The sequence below is a fragment of the Falco punctatus genome (assembly GCF_963210335.1).
Source record: "Falco punctatus genome assembly, chromosome: 2".
Lineage (NCBI taxonomy): Eukaryota > Metazoa > Chordata > Aves > Falconiformes > Falconidae > Falco > Falco punctatus.
Window position 1 is genome coordinate 37,420,360 of NC_137581.1, and position 20,850 is coordinate 37,441,209.

The 20,850-nt window shown below is 36.7% G+C and overlaps 1 long non-coding RNA gene across 1 annotated transcript; it reads right to left on the minus strand.

Annotated features, from left to right (window-relative positions):
- Nucleotides 1-1,482: 1,482 nt before the first annotated feature.
- On the minus strand, nucleotides 1,483-17,733 carry LOC308059210. Its single transcript, XR_013926172.1, has 2 exons — nucleotides 11,206-17,733; nucleotides 1,483-11,164 (listed from the first exon to the last, which is right to left on the minus strand). It is a non-coding gene; the product is annotated as an uncharacterized lncRNA (long non-coding RNA).
- Nucleotides 17,734-20,850: the final 3,117 nt, after the last annotated feature.

Consider the following 20,850-nt stretch of genomic DNA (forward strand, 5'->3'; position numbering starts at 1 on the left):
AGTGCCAAAATCCAAAATGCAAAAAGATTGACGTTGGCAAGTACTGAGTAGCAAAAATTACTACCTCACCACATTCAGCACAACAGAAGTGTATCCAAATTGTCTAAGGCTGTTCCCTGGAGTGAAAATTAGACCAACTATATCATAGGTGATGTTGGACAGATACACTATGGTAGAGGGTATAGCGGACTTCAGTCATAACTTTGCATGATATAGGAATCAGGAAAATCAGTCACAAAGCGTGTAAGTACAATATGTCTTCAAGATGAACAATACTCACTGCTGTACATGTTACACATAACAGTCCTCTTTCTTCCCAGCACTTTAAATCTAGGAAAGTAAACACAAAGTGAGAAATGTCCATGCCTGGGATACTAATTACTCAGAGGTTACTAGTAATTACAAAATACATTTATGGGGAGGGGGAAAACAACTGTGTGAGCAAATCTTGGAAGCTACTGCTGAAAGAAGTCGTCATATGACAATTAGTTCAATTAAACATAGCCATTAGATGTATCAATACAGGGATGCGAATAAAGAAACTGCTTTCTGTGTGATGCTAGTGAGATGGGACACAGGACAGTACTCTTACAGAAGAAACAGCCTGAATTTGTCATGTCTAGGATTACTAGCATCACCCATAGCCAAATAAGTCAAAACTGAAAAGCTGTTTCTTATAACAGTGTCTGCATGCAAAAAGTTTGAGCAATATGGTCAAAGACAGGAAAACTATCCCAGTAGGAAGTACCCATAAATCATTTGGGAGTGCTTTTTAAAAAACACTGTCAGTCACAGAAAGCCTTTCGTGTGTGCTACTGAAACTGTAAAGTGTAAGCATGAAAGAAACTGACAAATACATTGCTGATTTCTAATCCAGAGCAGCTTTGCAGTGCACAACTACAACAGCTTAACAAGAATGTGAAATCTCTAGCCTGATATTAATGCAGAAAATGCAGAGAGACAGAAGCATCAGCTAAGTCTGTTATATGCCAGTTTCAAGGTAGGGGCTACAACATATCTAAGAACAAATGATACAAGACATAGATTTACAAGTGCTTTCATCTATCATTCTGTCATACTCTGTCAGGACAGCCAGATGCTATGTGAGAAGCCTTGTCTGCTTCCCAGGACTACTGGAACTGCCCAGATGAGCTGAGAATCCAAGATAGCATCATATATAAAGTCAACTGAATCATAAACCCAAGGTCAGTAAAAATAAATCCTTTCAGGTATACACTGAAGCAATACAGGAATAGTGTACCGTTCACCCAGAATTGCAATCACTGCAGTAGTGCTGCACCAAGCCAAGATATTTAAGAGGTCAGGAGCAACATTGTAATGCCTATGATGAAACAGAAGCTATGCTATAGGATACCATCCTTGCTAAAGGTTTTTATTATAATGACAATAGTTGATAAAAGGCAATGAAATTGCAGAAATCCCAGTGGGGCCACAGTCATAATTATAATTGGGCATTTGGCGGGGGGGGGCACCAACACAGATTATTTCTTCATTGCAGTGTGCTATTTGGGCATCAGTGCCAAAATTCAGACTCTCTAAATTCTGTTGTCTGCAAATGTAAGCATCTACATGTGACTTAGAAGCATAAGGTCCTATTACAGTTAGTGGAAATACAGCCAACACGGCCAATAAGTCCTTAGGACTATTTAGCTATGTAAATTTATCTGCCTACTTTACAGAGGATAACAACTCTCCAATCTCCGGACTGATGTATTGACAGGCCACTCCCAACTATGATGGAAGTTTAGATATTTGGTGCATATATAGGTTCATATATATATATATATATATATAACAAACAACTGAATTTAACCTTGAGCTGAACCCTACACTAAAGAAATCATTCATGCCACTAAATTTCAGTTATCTAGAATTTAGTATTCAGCCAAAGACTACTTTCTGCAGTCAGCACAAGCTTGAGAGCTAAGCCCTTCCAGAGGATGACTCATCACACCTACTAAAGCATGTATCATATGCCTGTTAAGAGATGATTATTTCTCTCCAGTGACTACAGAGGCAGTCTACTGAAGGCAACTAGGGAGAACTAACAGGAAGTAAGAGAAATCCCCCCAGCCCCAAGACAATACCATAGTCTCTATCAATGCTGTAGTGAAGTATTTTAACAGGCATTGCATCTTATATTTAAATATACTGGAACAGGAGCAGAGCAATTTTGGTTCCCTGTCATCATCTGTGCCCACATGTCCTCAAGTGAGACATGAGGGCTTTCTCCCATGCATTACATTTTTCTAAGAAGCAGAAGAAAAAGAGGACCCATAAAAAGTTCCTAAGAAAGATAAATGAAAGCAGAAGAAGGAGAGTGTGTTATTGAACCTTGATGGCACAAATTGTCAAACTCACTGGGGAGAGAGGTGCAGAGCAAAGTGTTCAGGGAAACCACATCAAAAAGAATCTAACATTCCACTCCAGGAATCAGACACTTAGAATTTACTAATTGCAACATTCTTTCATTCATTAAAAATGCATAAATAATTTGCAAAGGTTTATTAACTGAAATGGTTAGTCATTATTTAAAAACTAACAAAATAGTAGAGAGCTTGTATCTATCAATAATAATTTCTACTGAACAGATTATTGCCATCTACGAAGTATTTACTAATAGTTTACCAGTATATTATGGACATTAGTACCATCTGTTGCAGATAGTTATAACCATGTTGATAGGTGTTTGAACCGATTATAAGACACATATAACTCAGTTAGACTTTATTATAAATGATTAACCATTTTAAAGAATCATTTTGTAAACTCATTATAAACCATTCATAAATGAATCTTTATTTAAAGGATCACAAGCTTCATTTGTTTTTCAAGATCAGATTATGTACATCTAAATGGATGTTTTGCAGTTAAGAAAGGCTGCCAGGTTAAACAATAGCCATTTCAAATATATATTAGGGTAACACATTGAATAAAAATTGCCACAAATACACATAAAAATATTAAATTATGCAGTAGCCTTTCATGATATGTGCAGTCTGGTATGCCACAAATTTAAGTGATTGCCATGACTAATTTATGTTCATATTTAGCTTTTGTTGGCATTCTGAAAAAATGTTATTAAAAAATTACACAAACCAAGGTCATAAAATAGCATCTAGACTGGGACTATTTATGCCAAGCTTTGTTCTGGGTTAAAAAAAACCCACAACCAACAACCAAACCCAAACTTAAATTAGAATCATCAGTTCAATAACATCACTAAATTAGTAAGCAAATAAGATTTTATGATAAAAACACTGGCAACAATGGCAGTATAAGTGAGCACCACTAAAATTTCCCCATCTATGGAAGAAAATATTCATGTACAATACATGTTTGTACTACAAACAGACACAGCTTAGAAGAGACATGCCTGGTGCTTTAGCTGTTTACTTAGGCAGAAACAGAGTTCTAAGAAATAGTTGCTATGCCAACACATCACAGGACTATATATATAAATTCATGACCAGGGCTTATTTTGAGAGCTCTGTTACCCTTTCTTTCAAAAGTTTAAAAACACCACTGCTATATTGTTTCCATTAAGGCAAAACTGTAATCTGCAGAAAATTTGCAGCCCTGATTTTTAAGGTAGAGTGTGGAGTTTATAGAATAACATGATGAGATTTCAAATAAGGAACAGAACAGCCTTTTGACGTCACATTTCTACAGTCACTGAACAGACTGTTCTATTTGCAAGCCTCTAAAGATTTGGTGTTTAGATGATAAAGGGCACTGCTTTTTATAATCTATTATTAACTGTCGTGTGTGTATTACTGCAGGAGTTCTCTGAAGAGAAAGCAAAGCATGTTTTTGGTGGTACGATGATGAAGTGCTTTTTTGTACTATTTACTAGAACAATCTTCCATATTAACTCCATCCAGTCAGTCTTCTTTCTGTAATACAGAAACAATGCATAGTAATCTACCTCTGGAGCTTAGAAGTGATGTCTTCAGATAAATATGAATTTAAAAAAATATATAGAGGGAGCTCTTTAATTACCTTTTTCTGTTGATGTTACTTTAGGGGCTGTTTTCTCAAATGCATTTGAATGTTCAGTCTATTTATTTCATAATTATTGGATGACTACATGAAGCACTGCCATTTCAATTAGATTTTGATGGTTGATAAAACCATTGTTGACAGCAAGTATGCAAACGAATGAAGGAAAACCAGATTAGCAATGTTTCTGTCATTGCATTTAAATAAAACTAAATGTTCTGGCAGCAATGCGATCAAATCTGAATTCTGAAGAGAGAAGGAAAGCATTAAATGGGATGGGAGGAAAGGGATCAGGTCAGAGATAATCATCTTTCTTTACACATAGAGTTTTCTAAAGAAGAGCTATTTCCTTTTGAGACATAATTTTAATTCCTCAGAGTGTAGCCACTTCTTTTTCAAACAGATTAGAAACCCCAAAACATTTATATGTGTCTTCTAACAAGAGTTTTGCAACTAGACAGACTTCTTGAAATGTGAGAAAAGCAGGAAGATAGGAAAGATCTCAATGCAGATACAGAGAGCTCAACCCACTAGAATTGATAAGGCAGGAAAAGCCATTGTGATAAATTCCAAGGGTTAAGACTTTTTGTCTATTGTAAAGATCAATATGAAGGGGAGAGGAGAGGATGAGTGCGATAACACCTTCATATCCATTTAATAATGACAATATACATGCCAGATGAGAACCTGCATCAGACAGTTGTTCTTTTTAAGAATAAAACAGAGCATCACTGAAGCAACTGTCTCTTGTGTCTCTCAGATTGAAACGAATGACATATTTTATATTCATTTGAATGTCTACAGAGAAGATGCATGAAACTGAGGACAAGCAAAAAAAAGTAATGTATTAAATCCTCTGAATTAAATTTGATACAATGGGGCTGCTACAGGCTGAATGCAGTTCTCTGCACACCTCAAAGCCTGATTCAGTTCGGCGTTTTTTAGTTGCTACAGCTCTTTTTAGAATATTTCTCTAGGAAGCAACAAATTAAGCCCATTTTTTAGTGAATTAACTTCATTTTAAAAATTAGGATATTTTGATTATTACAGGAATCTTGTATTTCTTAATGAAATTTATGTAAAATCTAAGAATACTTAGAAGTAATTTGCTTTGTTTACATCTCATACGATTTCATGAATTTCTTAGCTTTGGGACTTTTTTCTTCACATTTTCTACACAGCATTGTTCTGTTTCTTGCCATCCTTCCACAAGGCCATAAAGATTTTTTTGCAATATGCATCCCAAAGGGGACCTTACTCTTTGTCTAAGCTAGTCCATACTGTATTTCACATCCAAACCCAGTTCACTGTCACAATTTATAGATGTGCCTTCTTTCTTAGAAATGGACACAACAGAACTTTGAGGAGCATTAAAGAAAGAATATCCAGAATTACGCCTCACTAGTGTAAAGTGTGAGCTTACTTTCATGGTAAAAGGACAAAGACTCTTGAGGTTACTGCAACATCACCACAAAATCCAGAGTCTTCATTTGAGAACCATGGATGTATGTGTCAAAAGGCAAATAGAAAGGACTATTGAAGGCTTATTATTCAAAATCAACATGCCAGGGCTATGGCAGCTACAGATGTTCCGACAGTAGCAATATATATAGAGAGAAGCTAGCTCAAGGACAGTATCACATCTCTCCTCAGGCCTGCTAGAGCCAATTCAGACTGTGTCATAGTAACCAGCCATCCTCCAAACATGCTAACCAACACATACCTTTGGCTGTCAACAGCATCGTGGTACTTGGGTTCTGAGCAGAGCAGCCAGTGACAATTTCTATTGCAGAAGTGTTTTATGTCTTTGAGGTGAGGGACGACATAGATACTGAAGTAATGAAGAGGTATAAGGTGGTTTTGTAATTAGCCTTGACCCTGAAAAGAATCTTAAAGTCTGGATGACTCCCAGGGTAACTGCAGGGCAGGGGAGGAAAGGAGTGACCAGCTCTGAAGGACAACACAATCCACAAGATAACAATAAAACAGATATCCACATTTCAGAGAATATCATTAGAATGCATATATCCATTCTTAGTTGCTACTTGACCTTTGAATTGTTATGAAAAACACTAAATTTTGAATTTTTATGAAAAACTTCTAAATAAATGTGTAAATATCGAATATGATTTAAAGTAATTATATCTTTTACGTTTACCACTATTATTTTATTAGAGAAAAAGTAATGACCATTTTCCATGCATTTTTTTAAATGCAAAGGAAAAAAATTCCTCCCTACAGTACATTCCATCAAATGGTGAAATTCAAAACAGTGTGCAGGACCTCATTCTAAAGCCAGAATACAGTAAATCAACAATGGAGTAGAGTTACTGCAACACAGGAAGTATGTGCAGGGGGTTCCTCCTTTTTAAATTTGATATAGCTGACCTTCCTAAATGATTTATGGGGCTGGGAGTCCTGCCTCTCTTATCCTTTCAAGAAAAATCATAGTAGGTTGGAATGGTTTGAAAGGCTGAGCTAAGGGAAAATCTGCATCCTTTTCCCTACAACACTCTGGTGCTCACTGATCTGTTTTCTCAGATTTCTATTTGCAACAAAACTGCTGATCTCAAACCAGCTGCATTATTTCTGTTTTAGTGCTCAATCTGTAAAGAGAGAAAAACATGAGAGATTAATGAGATCTTTTTCTTATGTTGCTCCGTTTATCTCATAAAATCTATTTCTTGAGTCTTTCTTGCAAGATCTGCCTGATATCTCTGTATTTTCCAGCACACCTCTCCAATTTCTCATTTTCTTTTCCAGTGCTTCCTCAGCAGCTTCTCAAATTACCATGTTATGGGAGAAAAGGTAATAATTAATCTCACATTTCCTGGTAGATTCTGGAGTCACAAATATTTAACTACGAACCAAAGATGGAATTAAAACAAATATTCTGCTGGCCACATACACCAAGGAAACTCTTACAATTAACCATTCTATGCCAGTAATTTGGTCTTTTCAGTTACTCATAAAAGCAGTGGAAGTCAATATGGTTGAATATGAAAGGCTCCTCAAAAACTCTCAGATATGTAAAGGACACCTTAACACGAACCTAAAAATGAGAAATATAGTAATATACATGCATTATATTCCCTTTTTTAGTATTATTCTGTTATAGTGGAAAGTTGATAACATTGCTGATTTCTAGTAACCACTGTGATTATCCATAGTTCATATACTTCTATGAAGTAAACAGCAGCGAATCTTATTGCATTATTGCACAGTGAAACTCTTATGCTACTGTAAATAAGGGAACAGTACTTAAAACCAACACACACACACAAAACAAAAAACAAAGTAGCAAAACCAAGCAAACAAAGCAGCAATTCTACTCTGGAAGACAGTATGTTTGAGCAAAGCTATCTATGGTCCCCTCTCAAAAGTGCCAAAGAAATTCCCAGATATCATGATCATTACATGATTTCAGCAGCTGCCTTTTCAAATCCAGTAAGACTTTACTTGATCTTACTTTCAATCACAAATAGCCACTGTATCTCAAGCACAAATTATATATGTATCTTCCTAGATCAAAGAACTTCAGATAATTTTCCACTTGAAGGACAGGAGTGAGAACAAGATGTCACAAATACTAGTCACATCAGTTAATGATCTTCTGGGATCCACTCACATATTACACTGGTGAGGGCTGTATAAGAACCTGGGTAGAAGAAAGAAGAAAATTCCAATCCAAGTAATTACAGTCAAACCAGATTCCTTGTTACAGTTTTTCAATTAGATGATACAATAATTTCTACTTCCCACTATGCATTTTTGTAGTCGTACTGTGTGTTGTTAAGCATTTACTGAATTTGTAATACTGATGTGGCTGTGTGTCTGTAGTTTGTCAAGCTATTTTATATGTTCATTTTATTGAATGCATTTTTAATCTTTCTCAATGAAAAGTATGTTTATACATGTAAGTCATTATCATTCCATCTATCTTTAGAGGGTCTAAAAGTAAAAATAGTGTGCAATATGTTATCTGTATGGCTGAGAAATTGCAGAAGCTATTTAACAGAGCTGTCACAAACTACATCCTATCTTCCATCCCAACACATTTTTGGTGCCATTTTGGTAAACTAAAACTGCCTTCCAATGGCATGAATCGTTCAATCCACAAAATCCAAGCAGAACTTTGGTTTTAATTACAGTGCAGCAAATCAGAAACAAGAATGGTGGGGGATTTTGTTTTGGGGTTTTTTGTTGTGGTTGGTTTTGGGTCTGGTTTCGGTTTCGGTTTTGGATTTGTAGAGTAATTCTAGATTTCAAGTGAGATAGCCTCGGTATGGTTAGAATCTGCCTCTATGCTTTTCCACCCAAATATGTGTCACCACAGTTTTATTTCAACAGTCAAATGAAATTACTCTCACGTTTCAGCTGTGCATCTTCTAAAATTGCTGCTGTGAAGTCTTCCCTGAAAAGCAAATTAAGGGGAGTTTGAGGTGTAGGGAAAACTCAGTTACCACTATTTTTATATGAATTAGGGTATTTCACTTATTTGATTCACAGAAACAAAATGGATTTGTTTACTTTGGTGTCACTCAGAAGCCTAGAATCCAATTTTAAAGAAATACTGAGATAGACACTTTATTAGCCTGCTTTACAATACTTACTGAAGATACTCCTTTGGTAAGCTATGCTCATGTCAACAAAAACAGATGCACTAGAGATCACACACAGAGCAAAAGAAACAGAAGAAGGATGGAAACCTGTGGTTCAACTGTCCCCGCAGGTGAGTAAAATTTTATTACAGATATCTCGCACAGCAACTCTACAGCTAGCCCCAGTTGGCACCAGCAAAAACTTGGCTTGTAAGGCATATAATTCCTATCTTCTAGAAAAGTATGTGCAGCTTTAGCAGCCTACGAAGCCTTTGAATGTCAACACGAAAGCTTCTGGGAGTTACTTCTGATAGCTGATTAGGAGACAAGTAAAATGAAAATCTTGTTTTATTACTAAGTGTGATATTTAGAAACATATGAACTCAGGGGAGATATTTTTAGGTACATATATTTTCATTTTTTGCTGCTTCTCTCTTCTGTATTTGAGCATGCAATATTAATAGTTACCTGTTTTCTATATATGGCAATTATTATATAGGGGGAAATTTGGCTTGGTCTCCATGTCAAATTGCGGAAAAGCTAGTATTATATTTTCACCTATTTTAAGATGGATGGCAAGACAATCTTTGGCAGGAGGCTGGCCAACTTGGTGAGGTGGACTTTAAAATGAAGGATGCGGGGGCACTGTTCAAAGTGACAATGCTCATAGCACTGCATCCAACTGGGAAATAAGCCAGGCCAACAAAAGCAGTGAAAAATGTTCTTTAGCTGCCTCCTAAGATGAGAAATAGATACCTCAAGTGTACGAGTACCAGTGCACACAGTCTGGGGAACAAACAGAAGGAACTGGAGCTCCATGCCCAACCAGAAAATTATATCATAGGAATAACTGAAACGTGGTGGAACAACTCACATGACTGGAAGATCACAACAGATGGCTATAGGCTGTTTTGTAAAGGCAGGAAAGAAGAGAAGGAGTCACACTCCACATTAAGGAGAACCTTGAATGTATACAAGTCAGTTACAGTGACTGTGGAAGTCCTACCAAAGATCTCTGGGTCAGTATCAGAGGGATCGTCTCCAAAGGGGATCTTACAGTAGGCATCAGCTACTGACCTCCAAACCAAGACAGTAAGGTCAACAAAGCAATATTTGGGTCCCTTAAGCAAGCTTTGGGTCAACAAAACCTAGTTCTTATGGGTGACTTAAACTACTGGGACATTTGTTGGAAGAACAACACAGCAGCTCACATGCCATTCACTAAGTTCCTGGAACGCATAGAGGACCTGCTTCCTCATAAAAATCTTACATGTGCCAACCAGGAATCAAGCACTGCTGGACTTGCTACAAACCAAAAAGACCTGCTTTGTAATATCTCAGTTAGCAACAGCCTTGGCTGCAGTGAACACAACATCTTGGAATCTGAGATCCTGCAAAGCATGCTGAAGTTTAATACTAGTTTTTAGATTTTAGAAGAGCAGACTTCAGCTTGATCAGAGCTCAGCTGGGAGGGATTCTGTGAGAAGCTTCCATGGAGGATAAAGAAGCTATCAAGAATGCTGTTCTGGAAGCACAAGGCAAGAGTTCATCCCCTTTAAAGGTAAGGGAAGTAGGCAGAGCAAGACACCCTCTTGGTTTAACTGCAGGCTTCTGAGTCTGCTCAAAACAAAAAGTATACCAGAGATGGAAAAGCAGATGAATACCCGTAAAGAACTACAAGAGCATTGCCAGGGGATGCAGAGATGCAGTTAGAAAAGCAAAAGCTCAGCTCAAATTGAAAGTGGCCAGACATGTCAAAAAGTGTAAGTGTTCTTCAGGTACATAAGCAAGCAGAATCAGAAAGAAAATATTGACCCACTGTTAAACAGGAGAGGTGAATTAGTCACCAACAACACCAAAAAGGCTGAGGGTCTCAATACTTTCTTCACCTCTGTCTTTACCAGCACTGTTGGGCCCCAGGCCTCAGGAACAAAAACTCAGGTTGATGCAAACACAGACCCGCTGTCAGTGAAGGAAGAGTCAGTTTTGAACTATTACAGGAGCTTGATCGCTACAAATCAATGGGCCCTGACAATAATCTGCCTGAGGGTGTTAGAAGAGCTGGCTGACGTCACTGTGAGGCTGCTTTCTATAAACTTTGAGAAGCTGTGATCATCAGGGGACATCCCAGAAAACCGGAAGAAGGCTAATGTCACCCTCAGAAGGGCTTAAAGGAGGATCCAGGAAATTACAAGCCCATCAATCTTACTTCAGGCCCTGGGAAGGTTATGGAAAAAATCCTACTGGGAGCTATCATAAGTCAAATGAAACATGACTGGGAAAAGCCAGCACAGATTCACCAAGGCCAAATTGTGCTTGACAAGTCTGATAGCCTACGACAAAGTAAACTGATCAGTTGACGGGGGGCAAGCAGTAGACACTATCTACCTGGATTTCTCCAAGGCTTTTGATATGGTTTCTCACAGCCTCCTCCTAGAGAAATTGATGCACTATGGTCTAGGCAAGTGGTCCATGCAGTGGGTGGGGAACTGGTTGACTGGCCACACACAGAGGGTGATGATAAATAGCTCCTTTTCAAACTGGCAATTTGTCACAAGTGGGGGCCCCCAGGGATCCATACTGGGCCCAACGCTTTTTAATATCTTCATAAGTGATGTGGATGATGGGATCGAGTGTACCCTGATGAAGTGTACCAATGGTACCAAACTGAATGGCGAAGTAGACACTTTGGAAGGGAGAGCCACCCTGCAGCAAGACCTTGGATAGGATGCAATAGTAGGCTGACAAGGACCTTTTGAAGTTCAGCAAAGACAAATGTAAGGTCTTGCACCTGTGGAAAAATAATCCAGGAGGGCAGCACAGGCTGGGATCTACCCAGCTGAGGCACAGCTCTATGGAAAGGGACTTGAGAGTCACAGTGCACAACAAGCTCAGTATGAGTGAACCGTGTGCTGCTGCAGCAAAGAAAGTCAACAGAATGCTGGGTTGCATCAACAAGGGCATCACTAGCAAAGGTAAAGACGTCATTATTCCACTCTAAGTGCTTGTGAGGCTACACCTTGAATACTGTGTTGAGTTTTTGTCCCTGCTATACAAAAAAGATGTGGACAGGCTGGACAGGGTTCAGAGAAGGGCCACAAAGGTGATCGAAAGACTGGGAAGCCTGCCATATGAGGAAAGGCTGAGAGAACTGCCTTGAGAAAAGAAGGTTTAGGGGACACTTTATCACCAAACAAAGCAAAGGCTACAAAGAAGGAGACTCCCTTTCTATAAGGAGTCACACGGAAAAGACAAGGGGTAATGAGTACAAGTTACTCCTGGGGATATTCCAATTGGACACAAGAGGAACATTTTTCACAATAAGAACAATCAGCTGTTGGAATAATCCACCCCAGGGAAGTGGTGGATTCCCCAACATTGGACACTTTTAAGATTCAGCTGAAACAGGTGTTGGACCATCTTTTCTAGATCATGCTTTTGCCAAGAAAGGTTGGAGCAGATGATCCTTGAGTTCCCTTCCAACTTGATAGTCTATGATTCTATGATTATTCTGCATAAATAAAAAACAAACAGAATTGTTAGGTGTACAGACTGACCCTTCTTTGCTCTTCCAGGAGCCCCAGAACTTCTAAAGGAAAAGATATGAAGAAGATGGGGATATGACTAACTCCTCACAAAATAAAACCTATCTGAGTGACATTAATAGACACTTTCAAAGGTGTTGCAGTTGCAAACACATATTCTATGCATACACAGAAAATTTTGAAGAGTTTTGCAGAAAACCTTCAAGCACTTCTCCTGAGGTGGTGTGGGTCAGTGTTCTTTTGACTTGGTTAAAGAAGTCACAACAACATTAGCAGAAACTACACAGAGGTAAGAAGGAGTTAATGGGAGAGTGGGGAAAGAATTTCATCATGTTCCTGAAAAGAATGATTTTGGCACTGTACAATAATTAGCCCTAATTTGCTACACTATTAAAAAGTGTCCTGTCTCAAATTTTGAAGCCTTTGTTTTGTGTCTTTCTTTACATGTTATTTTCTTGATAACAGACAATGTAAGTAATATGATGAAGACAAACTATAATATTATAATGTGTATTGTGGCCTAATCCTCCATGTTCAGACAAGATGCTTATTGAAGGAGTGAGTGAGTGAGCAAGGCCTTAGTATCAGCACACCAGCAGTACTAGACAGGCAGAAGATAGTTGTCCATTAGACAGGCACAAATTCTGCTAGCAGGCACTCTATCTTACCCAGTTTGATTTCAAGATTATTACTGCAAGTAATATTCATCTTACTTTCTTGTTCTAATATTTTTTTACAATACTTTTAATGGTACCATAGAATCTCTTGAATGCAATCTATAAAAAAAAATCTGAAGGGACTGAAGCTTACAATTTCCACTGAAAAGTAATAGGACTCTAAGGTGCTGTGAGGTGCTCCTTTGCATTCTGCCTCTGGTTGATAAATCTCAAGAAATTATTCCTGTGTCAGTTGTAACACTGAGAGGAAAGCTCCTGACTGGGAAACCATGAGCAATCTTAACCTTGGTAATACTGATACTTTATGGTGGATACATACATGAAGAGAAATCAAATTCTTCCCAAGCAACAGAATGTTTCATTTAGCTGTAACTGTCTATTAATTACACATCTAACTAAAGTTTGATTTCAGAGTCAAAGAATAGAAATAAGCATTATTAAAGAGGTGAAATGTGCCATTAAAAATGGAAATTCAAAACAACTAGCCTAAACCTGTTAGGATCTAAGAAGATCCTCCACAGATAAAGTGTTTGCTACAGAGGCTGGCATCTAGCTCAGATCAAATATTTAACTTTTCCCTGTCTGAGTTATATGAGATGAGTAACAGCTACTTGCAGCACTTGATTTTTGTTTTAGAGTGTAAAGAACATTGGGGTAGAAGTCCTAAGCAGCTATAAGTGACCTGTAAGGAGGTTGAAGATCGCAGAAAGATTTGAAGATGTAAAGTTTTCATGTATATGAAGTTTGGGCTTGTTGTTACTTTCATAAAAGTCAATAAAAGCCCTTTTGTTTTTAAAGAAACGATCATGACAACATCATCGACTTTAGAAAATTACATGATAGGAGTAATAATGTTGTTGAAAGAAAATACAGAAAAATTGGATCAAACAAATAAAAAGGATGGGGACAGACAAAATTAGGACTGTTGACTACATGCTTACACACCCAGGCAAGGTTACAGGACTGCTAAAGCAAACAGACCACAGTGCCGTCACAATGGGACATGTGTGCACATTTATATTATTGACACGTCACAATGGGACATGTGTGCACTGCTATATTATTGATCTGGTGGATAGTTCTGAGAGGTAAGAGGTAGCTATTTCAATAAAACATTTCTAAAAAAATACCACCATTTGGCAGCTTATATCTCACTTTCACCTTTTAGGGAACTTCAGTCAACATTACCACCCCAAGATAACAATGCTATTGTCTGCATCTTTTCTTTGGTCGCTAAAGATGCTTTGCTTAGAATAAACTAAAAGAAAGAACCAAATAACAGAACTTCTTTCAGTATGTTCTCTGAAAAGAAATGGAAACCCAGCCTTCTTTCTAGTACTCTCTTTTTTCTATTACTCTATTAATCTTTCACGTTCCGATTTTGCCATTTACTTTTCTACCTTCTTTTCACTTTGATTTCATGCTAAAACATACAGAAAAAAGATTTTTCTGCAATAGATTGGAAAAAATAAAAACAAACAAAAAACCCCAAACATTTTGCAAAGCCTAGGGACCGTGACATGGTAGCAGTGGTCTTGTCACACATTCTTGTGATCTCTTAGCAAATTAATTGACACGCATCTTCAGATTCCAATTTCTTACCTTCTCCTGTTTTCTTCTCTCTGGGTTTGTGTGTATATCTTGTATTCTTCTAAGAGTAAATGCCAGATTTCAAAACAAAAAAGCACAGGAACAACCAATTTAAATTAACTCTATTCTTTTATTCAAAATTAGGGTAAAAAATTAATATTTTTCCCTAAGCATGTACTAGACGAAGTTTATATGCACTAAACCAAAGGAACATAATGAAGATTTCTTCATTTCTTATGTCTTCAGCATAGTATTAACAATAATTTTATATGTTCAGTATAATTTTTGCTTGAAAACATGTCAAAACATGTCAAAACATGTCAGTGCTGCTTGATATAGACCACTAATAATCCACAAACAAAAGGAACTTTAGAGGCAAAGATGTGGAATGACCTCTGTAATATTGGAAACTATTTCACATGTGTTTATCAACAGATAAAGTATGACATTTTCATTAATAAAATAGTAACTCGGTCAGCCCAAATGTGCTGAGGTGTATGGAAATAGTTGAGTCACAAGAGGTTGGCTTAGAGCTTAATGCAAGTCACAGCACAATGATTCTTACATTATCATTACATCACTTCATTTACACAGTCACTCTAATTGACTTTAATAGGTTTTGGATCACAGCAAACACACAGACAAAGAGATTGGTTACACAAAACCAGAATGCTTTCATTAAACTTGCTTAAAGAACACACAATCTCACCAAAAATCTCTAAATCAGCAGCTAGAGGCTTTAGGAATTTGTGGCAGCCAGCACAGAGACATTTTGTCAACTCCAATTTAATTTTGTAAAGATAAGGTTTCCAGAAACTTCTTTGTGGGATGTGTTTTAAACATAGAATCTGTCTCATGGACCACCCCCTGCTTACACTGACCACTATAACTAACTAATGATTGCACACACTAGCAATCATTTGCATGAAAACATAATATTAAGAAATTATCTGATGATATTTTCTATTTTTTTTAAATATGACTTATAAGAAAGAAGAAAAATAAGACTATGTGATCAGCAACAATGTCTATAGACAAAGCAAGGTTTTTTTCAAATCACGGGCAGTCCACAAGCTACAGTTCAGTAAATTGTTCAAGCTGATGCTGTGCCACAAAGCATCATTACATTGCTTCATTAGAGGCAGCAGGCGTAAATCACAGGAAAAGCAATGCACTCTGTATTGTGAGAAAAAATGTAGCCCATGCTGAGAATGAAAAATCACCAGTATGTGTATTTTTGCCACAAAATACTAAATAAAAGTGTGTGTGTGTGGCAATTTAAATCTTCATAGTCTAATTCTCAAATTGGTTACTTCTTGTATTTAAAAGACCTTGCCATGTACGGACACTTGCCTGGATGCTTTTCTAGTATCAGTTCCGCAGAGGTCCAAGGACTACATTTGCATGAAAATGCCAATATATGTGGACACATTTTACATGTGGAAATTCTAACTCCAGCAGCTGTTGGTGTTAGCATTTATCTGTCATGCAAAAATATCATTCTGCAAATATAAGAGCACAAAATTCTAGGTGCATGAGTGAGTCCTACCCTGAAATTTTCTTTCAATCATAGCCTTAATTTCTATATACTGTAGGCACCTTTTGTCTAATCACGCAAACATATTGGTCCTGTACTGTTAATATGAGTGAAAAAGAAAATGTATTCATAGAATTAATTGGTTTGTAGAATAAATGGGTCTTTGTTTTTTTTTACTTGTACATGTGACAGCAGCTGATCTTGGAACAATCATTCTGCGTTTTTTTTGACATAAAATCCTCAAAGCCTATGCTGCTTGTACAAACCCATCTAATGTATTGGCAGGCTAAGAATATATTCCTCTCTCACTCTCTGCTCCACCTTTGCCTCCTCTTTCCATAACTGTTTTCAGTCTGTCAAGGATTTTTTCTCCTATTTCTTAAGCTGTTGTTTTGTGTGTGTGTATGTGTGTGTTTGGGGGGTTTTTTTGGTGTTTTTATTTATTTATTTATTTATTTGGCTCTTCAACTTCTCTGATTTTTAAAGACAAGAGAAATGAAATGAGATATATAATCAAGACAGTTTTCACTTCACTTGTTTCTCTTAGAGACATTTAAAAAGAGATTTTGATGAAGGGGAAAAACAGCTCTACTATGTAATGATCTTTTCTATGGTAATCCACCCACAGGGGCATTTTAATATGTAAATCACGTTATTGTCTCACACATGACAATCTGATGGATTTTAAATTCCTCATTTGTTGAAGTATAATGAACAGCACTTTTGCTGGTTTTATTGATGCAATAGCACTTTGTTCACACAAGAAGGTATAGTTGTGCCAAGCTACATAAGGTGATACTATTAATGAATCATTTGAGAGCCAGCAAATATAAATAGTAGGAGCTCATTTCCATAGAAATACGCTTTAACCCCATGCTGGCAACAAAGAGATACAGAGACATTTTCATGTCAGCAAGCAGGTGTTCTCTGGCCTGCCCAAGAAAAATAATCCCCTTACTAAAATATACACAAATAAGTAAACATGCACAAGCACATATATTCTCATTGTACTATGATTTCTACAACCCCAGAAAATAAAACCAAAACCAAACAAAGCTCTATGGACTGATGAATAGGTATCAAAGCTGTGGCAACAGAAAAAAACTCTTCTTACACACTGACGTTCTTCAACAATTCCCAAGTATATATAAGCAAACAGAATTAATCTGAAGCTGAGATAAAAATAATTGGAGTATCTTTTCAAAAGATGCTGTAAATATACTTCGGCATGTATTTATTTATTTGGAAGGCATTTTATTTGCCCTCTCTGTGTCTTTTGGAGAGTATAAAGCACATTCTTTTTTAAAGATGTAAACATGAAAAACACAGGCTCAAAAATTGTGTGCATGTTATATTATGATTTTAAAAACGTCTCTATTTTCTATAAAGGGCAGAAGTTTCAATATTGCTAATATCAGCAGAAATGAAGGGGTACAGAGTCAGAACAAGTGCCTTATTGACCTTATATTGTCTAAACCTTCAAACACTAGAAAACAAAACAAAACAAAACAAAACTCTCCCACTAAATCACTGAAACTGTGAGACTTATTTTAGAAATATCAAGAACATTTAAAGATCATGAATAAAGGTCACTTCTTTGTACTGTTACCACCTTTTCATACACTACAGTTGACCTACAAAAGATACTTTAAATGGTTTCAAAAGCCATAGCATTTCATTCAGTTTCCTTTGCAGGCAACTAGAATTTCCTTAGAAGTTGATGGAATGATAATTCACCACTGCTTTTGTATTTTTCACTCTCATTTCTGCAAGAAAACTGAAAATACGCATAGACACTTTTTCAGACTAGTCAAAAAAGCCACAATGGATATAATACAAAACAGGTATCCTAGTAAAGTTGAACTCTGAAGAACTCTAATGGAAGCCAAAAAATATCATTCTCAAATGAATTATCAAACCTTTTGCAGCTTTGTCTTACTGCAGAAGGGAAACAATTACACAAGTGTAGAAAAAGAGTGATTTACTGACATTATGACTTTGCCATAAGTATCAGTGAAAGGGCACAAAATATAATTTTATTGTGTTCATAAGCAACATGTAGCAAAACAAAACTGGTCATTACTGGAGTAGCACCATACAAATGCTAAATGAAGAAATTAGCATACATCACAAGAGTTGGATGGCACATTAAATAGCACTACATATTTAAGATCACTGTCTACAACTAGTGATTCTCAAACATTTCTTCACCACCAAAGCTTAAATTTCCACTGGATGCCACACTTATCCTCAAGCTGTTTATTTGAAAATGCTATGCATTTTATTCTTTAATTGCAGCTATATATATAAGCTAGTATGTTAAAAAAGGCGGGGGAAATTCCAGGCCAGGAGCAGCCAAAACTTTGCAACTGTGAATTTATTTGTACTCCAACAGTCATTTTTCCATTATTTTCATTATTTCCTAATCACATATTGCACATACAACAACCACTTCATGCCACTAAATGTCTTCTGCTTTACTGCAGTCTTGCATTTCTTTCTGGTTTTCCCCATGCTTGCAATTACTGATGTGAAGAAAGGTCTGTTTCTTCATAGGTGTTGTATTTCCAGATAGACTCCATCTAGAAAATAAGTAGTGCCAACTGTGCTGTATGAATTAAAGCTATCATATTAAAAAATTCCCTACACACTGGACTGAGTGAATTTATTTTGATTATTTTTTTCTTCTGCTTTGGGAAGATAAGCAATTTTGATTTGCCCTGTTGTCCAAGGCAATATAAAAACAAGACTTTAGGTTTATCTCATTTGACTAAATGCAGACATCTAGAGTTTAAACATTTATGGATACGTCAAGGTAAGAAACTGTGGCCTGGCCCCCAAGACTTATTGACACTGCCTAGCTCCTATTCAGCTATGTACAGATGACTGCTTCTCTGGCAAGGGAGAGCTAGATGGAAGAGTCCAACCCAAAACAGAGCCAAGAACTGAGATAGCAACGAACTGGTGCTCAGAGGTTTGCTCCTTGGATCACTTTTGGTGAGCACTGTAGAATCGCCTTTTGACTGAGACTGGCACACTACATTTCTTTCCAATGATTGACAATAGGTTCTTCTCAGGAGTAACAGGAGTTTAATATTTAACATTAATCATGCCTTTAAACACCTATTTCTCACCACTGATTACAAAGGAAGGGTATAGCAACTAGCTGAGCTACAGAAAATTGCAGCAGTGACACCTAAAGTTAGGTGAAGTAAGTCTCCCCTCTGTGGATGCTAAACCATAGAGGAAAAGGTTCTTTGAAGATTCTGTTTGCTCCCATTCATCTAGGTAAAGCTGCTACATGGAGAAAAGGAGGACGAGATAAAAATTCAAGCATGTTTCTTCTAAAAGTAAAAAAAAAAAAAAGAGTTGTCCTGTCAAATGTGTGCACAAGTTCAACCAATTTCAGAAAGAGTACTATGGTTTATATACATGCAAGTTCCACATTTGGTCTTTAACTAAATGTGGGAAAAGGTCTTTGTACCATAGCAGCCTTTAGAGAATGATGAATATAATAATTCACCCAGCCTAATAATTTAAAATTTTATCATTTCAAACAGTCATTTTAAAATATGTTATAGTTTTAAACTAACAGAAAGTGTTAGATATCCTTAGATATATGACAAGTATGAGATGATAATGCAACTTCAGCTTCATATAAATATTTTTCAAATTAGTAGTTTCATGAAAATCATTTTGTGCAATATACATTTCACCTCATTTTAGACATCTGTGGTGCAGACAGTTACAACTGAATCACTCACCTGACATTCCGGTTTCAGTCAAAGAAGCAAAATGGGCATTTGAAAGCACAAGTCTTTTGACCTATTTTAGAAAGAGATGATTCATATCCTACAAATGCCTATTTCCCCTCATAAAGGGAAATTAAGATGACTAACTTGAATGTATTTCTTCACATTCTATACTTACATTCAGTAAGCTGGCTACCATCCCTTGAAGTGTTTCTGCATTGTTTCCTTAACCTGGAGAATTAAAGGAGATCTGAAAATTAAGCATTGTGGCTTTGGTTATATATCACTAAGAGATGAGAAGGACTATTTCTGTATTTGGGGGTGGGAGAATGGTGCGCATGTATGCATATATAATTCCAAAGATTATTTGGATTTTAGTTTTACCTGGACTTAATTTCCTTCTGAGATGGTTTGAGCATAGAGTTTCTCAGAAACTGGTACATATTGTTAATTCTTCTGGCCTGCCAAGCATGTCAGGTCAGATTCTTTTGACTTGTAAATTGTTTTCTAATCTAAACAGCACTGTACCACACTTTTGTCTTTTGAAAAAAGAAGACTTCAGAAAAGGCATGCTGTTGATTTTTATAGGCTTTTTAAAAAAGGAAGTCCTTCCGGTTGAAGTGCTGAAATAAGTTACCTTGCAATTTTGCACTGTAAAATGTACCTAGATAGTTATATTGTACTGTAATCATTAAAGCTATGGTCTTTACAACCAACCAAAATCATCTAGACCATCATATTTCTAAAAACCAACTTTGTCATGTGTCATTCTTTAGTGTAAACAGACAGAATAAAGTACAAATTGAGGTGGAAATGAATGTGATGAACTTTTTCATTAAAAGGACCACAGACACAGAATATGGCAAGAATCAAGTGTGCAGAACTCTACCATTTCATGTTCTGTTTTATTTAGGTTAAATTTCAGTCTTCTGCTTTAACCAAATCAAATCAAACCAAAACAAACTCTATTTTCATGTTAAGAAAGACAGTCTACCTTTTCCAGAGTAACACATTCATATTGATCCAGAGACATGCATAGGATCAGATGTCTGTGACCTTTCTCTGGTAAGTACAGTCCTCAGGATGTTACTATCTTTTGATATCACTTCAAATATCAGTTGTTTT